Source organism: Camelus ferus, chromosome 13, assembly GCF_009834535.1.
Source record: "Camelus ferus isolate YT-003-E chromosome 13, BCGSAC_Cfer_1.0, whole genome shotgun sequence".
NCBI lineage: Eukaryota > Metazoa > Chordata > Mammalia > Artiodactyla > Camelidae > Camelus > Camelus ferus.
Genome location: NC_045708.1, coordinates 5,532,965 through 5,542,778, shown reverse-complemented (window position 1 = coordinate 5,542,778; position 9,814 = coordinate 5,532,965). Strand labels below are relative to the sequence as shown.

At 42.9% G+C, this 9,814-nt stretch overlaps 1 protein-coding gene across 7 annotated transcripts in view; it reads left to right on the top strand.

Moving 5' to 3' along the window:
- Positions 1 to 9,814, top strand: part of RERE (arginine-glutamic acid dipeptide repeats) — a 366,156-nt gene that overhangs the window by 314,584 nt on the left and 41,758 nt on the right. The window lies entirely within an intron of this gene.

The following is a 9,814-nucleotide window of genomic DNA, read 5'->3' as shown; positions in this document are numbered from 1 at the left end:
TTCACCCTCTCTGTCCTGTAATGTCTGTTTCGGTAAAATGGGGTGATCCTTCCACCTCTTAGAATTGTTTTGAGAATTTAAACAAGATAATGTCTATGAGGAGTATATAAAACCCCTTCAAAATGGTTGTTCTGATATACCCCAAAGACTACATAAAGTAGCTAAATGCTATGAAAAAAAGTTATTTTCTGCTTATCAACATTGAGCCTATATAAAAAGAAATTACTTGCTTTTTATTAATCTGTCTTACAGAAAAACCCTCTAATTGAAAAACTGAGAGGAGGTGGAGAGCACTGCCTAGTTTAAAGGATGTATTTCCTCTGTCTTGAAGCTTTGAGCTTCCATCCTTACCAGGCCCTTCCGTGCCGTTATGCAGACGGCGCTTCCTGGTGGGCGTGGACACGGACAGCTTTCCTGGCTCTTTTGGCTTCTGGTGTTTATTACTCAGGAGCTAAATCTGGCTTTTCTCTGAACACTGCTGCCCACTACAGTGGGAATAGTGGCTGTGATTGTGGAAAACCAACTGTTTATAGAGGTTTAGTTGAATGGGTATTACATGTTAGCCTCATGGTACCCAAGAGAATAACTGCAAGTCGGATAATTCAGTGTAACGGTTGTGCGAATGTCCTGTGGTTTACCTTTCTCCTCACTTTCCCTCTCTCTAGAACTGCTTGCTTCCCTCAGTATGCTTATGAGGTGTGTAATGAGTAGTGAAATATGGTAAAGAATTTTCACTCAGCATCTCAGGTTCCCCTTGGCTTTATACCTCTTCTCTTTAAAGGCACAGTTTGGCCTAAACCACATCAGAGTCTTGGGTGTTAGCACATTTGTATAAATCACGGTGAGTGCCCCATCGCTGAGCTTCTGAGACGGTGATGGGGAACAAGGCTGCTGCGTTTTGCTTTAAGCACTGCCATGGAATCTTTGGATCGATAAATCACATGAGCATTGATACTAAGGTAATGCCTGAAAAAAGAGACCTAATAGAGTTGAATCTTAATTACTAAGAGGGGAGTCCATGTTATAAGTAATACAAAATCATGGGTGTTCCAAAAAATAACACTTGTTTGACTTTTACACATTGTAGTTTTCTTAAAAATCATGAGATGATTACTCAGGTGACAGTGACATATAGTATCTTCTTTCATGCTGAGAACATCTGTTTGTTGTTTGAACCAAAGACTTTCCGTGTCTGACACCTAGGCGGTTGTCCTGTCCCTGGAATCCTGGCTGGCCTTTGTTTAAAGCTCTGTTGCTTGGATAGATTGAGCCAGCAGACCTGTGTCTGGTGCCTCTAATGTTAGTGAGAAGACCATTTGATCTGGAAGAGGTGCACCCAAACGATTTTTTACCTCTGGAGGGAGCAGGGGAACAGGTGCACACCCTCAGTTACCTTTCCTCATCTCTTAGTTTTATTTTTGAATACCCAGCCCATTGGAGATTAGGCTTTTGTTATTTGTAAAACCTGTTGCTGTTGCATTAATATTTTCTGTACCAGAAATTCATTTTCACACATTTCCCATTTTCAGAGCTAGCTAAACATTACGTATAGTTCAATTTTTAGAAAATTTTGTATACCACTGAACGCAGTAATGGTGCATGTCTGTAAGGAGAAGCAAGGTGCCACCCATCCTGCAGGGTGTCCCGCAAGGAGCCGGCATTGCAGCGGGGAAGGTGAGCCTCTGCGTGCCTGCCATGTTTGGCAGGACGTGCCAAGGGCCCTGGTGGAGGTCCAAGCCCCACAACGTGAGCACAGAGGTGGGAGGGTTTCTGGAATACTAATTGGAGGATATGGTGTTTAAACTGGAGCTTTGAAGGAAGGATATGTTTTTTTAACAGGCTGTGGTTGGGAGGGTGGAGGAAAAGCGAGTTTCCAGCTGGAGGAAACATCATGTGCAAAGGCATGGAGACAGGAAATTGCAAAACGTGCCCAGCAAGTACATGAGTGTAGATGGTAAGAAGGCTGCGTGAGCTGATGCATTGGGACTTGCGCCAAAATTACGGCTGGAGGTAGACTTTGGGGGACCTTGCAGTCTCTCCAAAGAGAACATTTGGGGACCCGTTGAAGGCTTTTAGAAGAGAGGAGAGAGCCTGGGAGCAGCGCCAACAACATGGAGACCACAGACGAGGCTCTTAATAGTCCAGTCTTGCCATAGGACAGAAAATGAGGGGTTGAAAGTGATTTCTGGAAATGGAAGTCTTTTATCTTGATTTTTCTCCATTGAAAATGTGTCACTCCTCCCCCTACCCTTTTGAATTGGACCAAGGGGCAGCTGTTTTTGATGTTTTGAGGTTTAACGTTGATAGGATGAAAAGTATTGGAGATTTAAAATTTTAATTTGAGAAATAACATGAAAATCAACCACCTTTCTCAGTCACATTTCTGGGAACGAATTCTATTAAATGTGTGCATAAGTACTGAATATTAATTGTTCGTTTCTTCAGACAAATATCTTTTGCATAGAGCGTATGCCTCCAGCAAAGAATAACCGCTGTAGAGGAAGGGCTGTAATCAGGGCTCTGTTAATATTAAGAGGTTAAAAATGACTCTAGCGTTTAATATGAGCATTCAGCATGAAGTTTTATTTAACTTCAGGTTACAACCTTAGATAAACAATTTTCTAGCCTCATTAATGCTTAATCTAATGTTACATAACGAAGTGTGGACTTCCTGAATAGGTTGATACTGTTGAGGACAGTGTTTTACAGCCGCGTAGGGATACTCGGTTTTGAGCCAGAGACCTACTGCAGACGCTGTGTGTCTGCACAGCTCACAGTATGGTCCTCGGGCCCGTGTTAGCATCACTACCTGGAGCTAGTTAAAACTGCAGCCTCTCAGCCTCCTGCCCATTCCTTGAAGGAGAATCTGCGTTTTAATAAGCTCACCAGGTGATTCAAATGCAGAGTAAAGTTTAAGAAGCACTGTTGTTTACAATAATGAAGTCTTGTAGAATTCGAATCCTGTAGGTCATATTCATTCTGAAAATAATGTTGTTTTCATTCTGTTAAAGTTGTAAATTGTTTGAGTGTTAAATCAGGCTTGATTTTGTTTTTCAAATGATTATAGAGTATTTCAAACATAGAAAAGTATCTGGGCTTTTTTTCATTGTCAGTAATAGAATTTCCTAATGCAGCTTTCCTCTTTCCATTGCCCATTTTTTCCTAGAAACACAGTTGTAGCTCCTGTCACATTTCACATGAAAACTGTTGTCCCCCTCTGTATCTGTTGACATGCAGTCATCATATGTGAGTTAGGCTAGGCTGGACCCTACTTAAGTTTCGAACAGAAACCTTTTTATTTGAAATGATGACCTTCTCTTATTAATGTGAAGTTGACATATTTAGTACCACAGTGTTTTTAGGTGTTACTTTCTTCCACTGGAACCCCTGTATATGAAGAAGAAATATAAATATTGTGAGAGGTTGGCAAGAAGTGGGTACAGGGACTGACATGTGCCATACTTTTTCTCTTAATAACTTGACCTCGAGTAGATGCAGATAGGGTTGGAATTTTCCACTCAGGGCAGGAGTGATTACCCATGGAAGCAGGCACTGCATTTTGGCAGCAAGTACTGTGATCCTATAGTTGTTCCCATTAAAATGGAGCAGAGCCTTGAATCTGTTCATACTGATCGTCTAAACTGTATGGATGTTTGACTGGGCAGTGGTCCAGTTTTGACTAGGGTAATCTAGGAGAGATTGGCCAATTCCCTTGTGTAAGTGAAGCAGTTAAGAAATTTGCATGTAAGAAACTTCTGCAGCTGCTATTGGGAGGTGGGGGAGGGGGTCTTTAAAATTTTGGTAACTTTTAAATTTTTGATATTTATTTTTAGAGTAATTATTTTAAAAATAATTTTGAAGTCAGTTTTATGAGGTGCAGGTTAAACAGATTATATTGAAACTTCCATAGAATCAGATGACTCTTTAAACCAAGGGCCTTGGATATTTGCCGTTCTCAGTGTCAACATCGTAGGCCTGTCCTTGGTCTTACCCTGCCTGTTAGCGTTGGTGGGATTGGCACAGGTGTGCCTCAGTTATATGCAGTGTATTCCTTGTGGGAACTTCACTCACATGAAAGCCGCCTTGGACTTGCAGCGTGTTGCTGAACACAGTGCTGCTTGTTGGTTAGTTATTTGCTGTTGGTATTTATTAGCCTGTATTTCTTTTATGGTTTGGCTGGATCTTGGTTACCTGGTGACTTTTAAGATGGAACATTTATGACTTTTAAGCCTAAATAGGCACACTCATTTTATTAGATGGTAAAACAAGTGGAAGGTTTGAAATGGTGTTTAAGAAGACTTATAAGTTGTGATTGCTGTAGTTATGGTCAATGTGTTTATCAACTTGTAACTCATATTTTATATCATACGTAGATTTTTTTAGCCTTAATGAGATCTATGAATCCATCCTAACTTTGAAAATCCAGTTTGCTGATATTTTAAAAAATAAATCTGGTCTGTTAAAAACTGACATTAAAGAAGTTTTAAAATGTATCTGAAATCATAATCCTTGAGTAATTGGTTCATTTTAATCTTACTTGAAGTTATGTCCTTGAGCAATACTTAGGGGAAAAAAACAGAGTAAAAATTAATTGTATTGTTTTGAAAAGTGAAGCAGAGCGTTCGTCTCCGTCTCATTCACAGCTGTTCACCAGTGGTGGGAAGGACACCCCCGCCGCATGAAGAATTTTTTCCTGTTGTGTGTAATTTGAAAAACATTAATTGTATTATGGAACTAGGAAAAGCAAGCAAGAGCAAGCTGTCTTGGGACACCAGAAATCCATTAAGCTAAGTTTTCTTTTTGACATGTTTAATTTTTAAATTAAGTTTCAATATTACTGACCTTTGTTATTTTTTTCCACCTTGGAAATATGATTCTCCTGTGCTAGTGTCTTAAATCCTTCTTCTGAACCCTCTAAACTGTGGCATCATAATTCCCAGGACTTGGCCTCCAAGATGACTAAACCATCAGCACAGCTGGCAGAATTGGGAGAGTTTGGGGAGAATTGTTTTTGCGGAACCTTTGCTACCCAAGGCTGTGCTCCTGGAGGTGGGGGGGGGGGGGTCTCAGGTGCTCAAAAGGGTCTTTACCCTCGAGGAGCTCACAGTCTAGTGAGGAGGCCAGCAGACTTTGTGTTCTTCTCTGGAAGGTGCCTGAGTCACGGTCACTGAGACTGTGTCCGGAGCTCACTTGTCGGGGTCCTGCTTGGGAAGCACATCTGTAAAAGCCACAAAGCCTTTTTCTTTGTGGACTGGTGGCCATTAAACAAAGAACCCAGCTCCCCTCAGCAGAGTTGTGTTTTGTTCTGTCCTTTAAAGATTAGTATTTCTTTAATTTTAGCCTTGGGTGTGGACTCTGCTCCCCGCTTCTCTTCAATGCATTTCTCTTCTGCACGTGTACATGCATCTGTGTATTTATATAGAATGTAAGGCCTTCTGGGCAGGAACCTCACTTTAATACCTCTTTATATTACCTTTACAGCCTTATAACAATCCCTCACTTAATATTTGTTAAAAATGAAGTGTGTATGTGTTCACATGTGTGTGAATGAAGGGGTAGAAATGTGTGTGTACATATGTTTTAAAAGATTAAAACTCCTCAGTGATTTTAAGGAAAAGTTTTCCTCATCTTTTGCTCTTTGTGTTGGTTTTCATGATCTGCTTTGATGCTGGTTTAAAGACCAGTTGAAACCTGGACATCCCAGGCATTAGACTGTATCGTGGACAGAAAATCCTTGTTAATGCTCGTGTCCCAAGACAGTAAGACTGTGACTGAGGGTTCACTGTGCACGTTGGACTTTCCTGTTCTGTTTATCATGGGCAGTAAATCAACTATACTGTTTGCACAGCAATTCTGTTTTCTAGATTATTTATAAGATTGAAACCCATTGTTTATTTTTCTCAGCAGGTTTATTGAGCGAGTCAAGAATAAAATACTGTCTTAAGCAGTAGAGTAAGCCATTAGCCAGTTGCAGCTTGGCCTCAAAACGATCAAAAGAGGGTGTCTGTGTCTGTCTGTCTCTCTCTACTGGAGGTGAGAGCCAAGAAGGTGGAGGAGGTTCAGTGTTGCCAGATCTCTGCAGCTTTGCAAGGTTCCTGTGACTGTTTATGGATTTTCTTTTCCTTTTAGTCAGTTAGTGAGTCACCATCATATGCTATTTTATTATCTTGAAAACAGTCTGAAATTTTTATCCTGCGTCTTTGCTGTATGAGTGAAACACCGCTGAGGATGTTCTGAACAATATTAAATTAAAAGGTTTTTTTTTTTTTCTATGATGTTTTGGTTATATATTTCCAGCTGCAGCCATTGTCTCTGTGTTCCCATGTGCAGGAGTTGGATTTTTCTTGAGTTTGGCAAGAAATGGTAACTTTCATGTGTTTGATTATTTTAGAGGGCTGGAAGCAGCATAGGTCCAGTGTCTCTGGGGTTTGATGATTATTGATTTAGGCACATGCCTCCTAAGATCAGAACTTGATTCTTGCCACAAATGCTCTGTTTTAGAAATGTGTTAATGAGGTACATTTAATCAGGTCAGAGGCTTGTGGCCTTAAGTTGTCCAGGGGAGGTGTTTAAGTTTTGGAAGGAGAATCTAGAATTTGTGGAATAATTGAATCCTAAAGGAAATTGGCCCAGTGAATCTGTATACATGGCCAGCAGCAAAGTAAAGCAAGCAGCAAGTGCACTGGGCAAACTGGGGAGTGTGGGATAAAAAACCAGAACAAAAATTTTTAAGTAAGTTTCTAAATTCTCTAATTACCTCCTCCTCCCCTTAAAAAAAAACAAAACTAAATTTACTCTGTCCTCTGGGCTGAATTTACTTATTAAAACTTGAAGCTTATTTCTGATGTAAGCCTATCAGGTGACTCAGGAGAAAAGGCCACATGCTTCCCTGTCAGATGTTTAGGCAGAATAATACAGTTAAAGGACAGAAAGCTTAAAAGCGCAGTCAACTCGTGTTCATATTAAAATGTGCGAGCTTAAAGTTAATATGCACCCAGTTGTCCAGTGTATTTGTCTTAGACTCAAGCTAAAGCATACTGTTTTCCTTTGTGCTGTGTTCTGTTCAAATGACTAATTTCCCACGTGCTGGGTACCTTACCAGACGTATCTATAAATACTTGTATCGTTATAAAATTTTTCTAGAAAACAGTGACTTTTCAGCATTTAGATAGTGTGAATGTAAACAGTTTATTCCTCATCCAGTTGATCAACAAGCCCTTAGAGTTCACTGAGTTATGAGAAGCTAGGAGATGGGGCTCTGCTCCCCGGCTCGCTCTGTTTATGTTACCACGTGTGAGTCGGCATGAACCCAAGAGCTCACGCGGTGGTGTGGACATGAAGTGGTGAGGAATCAGAGGAGCTGAAGGAATTGTGTGCCCCTGGAAGGTGTGCAGGCAGGGCTGGAAGCTGTTTGAAGGATAGGTTTTTTAAATGTTAGAACTTGTTTGAAATGCCTTATGAGAAAAAGCCTTGTCTGTGGAGGACTTGTCCAGGTACCTGAAACCCTCACAGCATCCCTGCACAGTGGCTGCCCTGCTGGTCCCAAGAACCTGGTGACAAGGAGCCTGTTAAACACAACCGCAATGGTTTTGGACAATTGCGATATTTTAAGTGTCCTCCTTTATTGAGCTGGACTCTGAGTCACTTCACCTTCTAATAAGGCATCGGGTCATGTCCCTTGATGGCAGAGAGAATTATTCCACAACCCTCCCTCGCCGAGGCTCTTCAGATGGGCCAGGGAGGTTGGCTCGCCCCATCTGGGCTTCTGGCTCTGGGCCCTGCCCCGTCCATTCTAGGCGCGCTCCAGGGACCTGTGTCGTTTGGGCCCCATCCTTGCCAAAGCTCGTATGTTAATTCAGGGCACACTTACTAGTGTAACAGAAAGCCATATTTTAGGTTTCGTTTATTCCGTCTAGTTCAGCACGTCTTCAGGTTAGCATTTGTAACCCAGCTCTCATTTCCCACAGGAGAAGGTATTAATATTAAGATTTAGTAAAGGACGCTACCTGATACAGCAGTGCGTACTCAGACTAACCATCAGTTAGGCCGATTAAACACCTGGAGGGGACTTGCGTAAAGATTACTCTGCCAAACCACAGCATGACCGTGCATGGAACGGTGGGCTCTCCCCTCGTGGGAAAGACCATTAGCTTTAATCACGGCCCCAGACCCTCCCCGGAACCTGTCCTCACTGCTCATCTGGGCACCGAGTCAGCCCCTCAGCCCGGTCCTAGGAGGTGGAGATGGCGGTACTGGAGCAGACGTGCCCTCAGCTGGTGCCGCGCTTGTCCAGCTGCGGATGGAGGCAAAGCGGGAGTGCCAGGTTCTCCTCCCCTCCCTCAGAAACAGGAAGCCTGCAAACGGGCCACTCAGCTGGGAGCCCTGGGTTTTAAGGTCAGCCGTCGCTCCGGCGCTTCCTGTCAGTCTCCACGGTGGACTTGCTGCCTTTCACTGAGCCTCCCGTCCCAGGCTGGCGGGGAGCGCACTGGCCAGCGCTCCACTTTTCTGCCCCCGCCTCACCCGGGGTACTGACAGCCCAGCCTGGGGAGGAAGTCTGGCTTTTCAGCCAGTTCACCACTGCTGCGTAACCCGAGGGCAGGTCCCAAGTCTGCCCCTGAGCTTCCCAAGCACTGTCTTGGGTAAATACAAGTCCTTAGTTGACCACTTCCTGCTCCCAGATGCTCTACTCCCTCTGCTGGTTTTGAGACCGCTCACAGCTTCGTTGAGAAATATGCGGCCCCATGTTTAAGGTGACACAGCCGTTCCCCCAGGTCTTTCAGCTGTGTGTGTTGCACAAGAAACAAGAGAATGCCTTCTGGCTGGGGGAAAATTACTTGAATTCTTAAGCAAGGATGGCCAGGAGTAGATGTGATAGAAATACCTTTCTAGTACCGTTCCTCTGCCTCACATCCCACCCTTAAAAATTACCAGACCTTGTTTAGGGCACCCCCAAACCAAGCATTTCTCTGTTTGACTTTTTATTCAATTCTTGTTTTCTTTCACTGCCACCCACTGCCCTCTGCCCAGCCCCACCTCCCCCCACCAGCACTCATGGCAGGAGTCATTTTTTTATGACACACATAACCTTTAAACCAAAAAGAAAGTGCAGTGCTTATAACAAAATGAATCTCTTTTCTGCTTTTATTTTGAAAAGTCCTCCCTGTTGTTTAATGTGGAGGATATTCGTGCTGAAAGCCTGTTCCAAGTAAGCATCTGTTCATCCCAGAGGAACTTTTGATTTATTTCCTTAACTCTGCCCTCCTTTCTCTGTGGTTCAGAAACCTTTAATGATCTGTGAAGCTCTGAGACTTCAGTGCAAAACAGTAGTGGTTTTAAGAACCCCTCCCACTATATAAAAGGCCTACGGGTTTCCACATGCTGGGTTTTTGACTCCCTGAAAGGCTGACCTCTCAAATTTTGGTTCTACAGCATGGCATCCTGGGTTGGGGCCTTGATAATGCTTTTGTGAAATATTTTTTCTCCTTCTCTCCCTCTTTAAAAAGTTGTAATGAAAATTCCGGGCTCTTAGCCAGCCTGTGGGATGTGATGCAGTAGAAATGTTTCTGGTGCCCTTTGTTACTGTTCAGCTTTGATTAGGTTTATTTCCCGTAAGCTTAATTTTGCTCCCCCCTCCCCTTTTCTTTATGGCTAAGAGGGTTAACTTAGCCAGGGGTAAGCATTTTATTGCACAAGCTGCTGCAGCCTTAGTGGAGTCACCATGTCAGGCTTGTGTGGCAGAAAGAGACAAGGGGAAACAACTTCTTCCCGATGTATCTGCATTTCTTCCCCTCAAGACTGCCTTCTGCTTTAATGC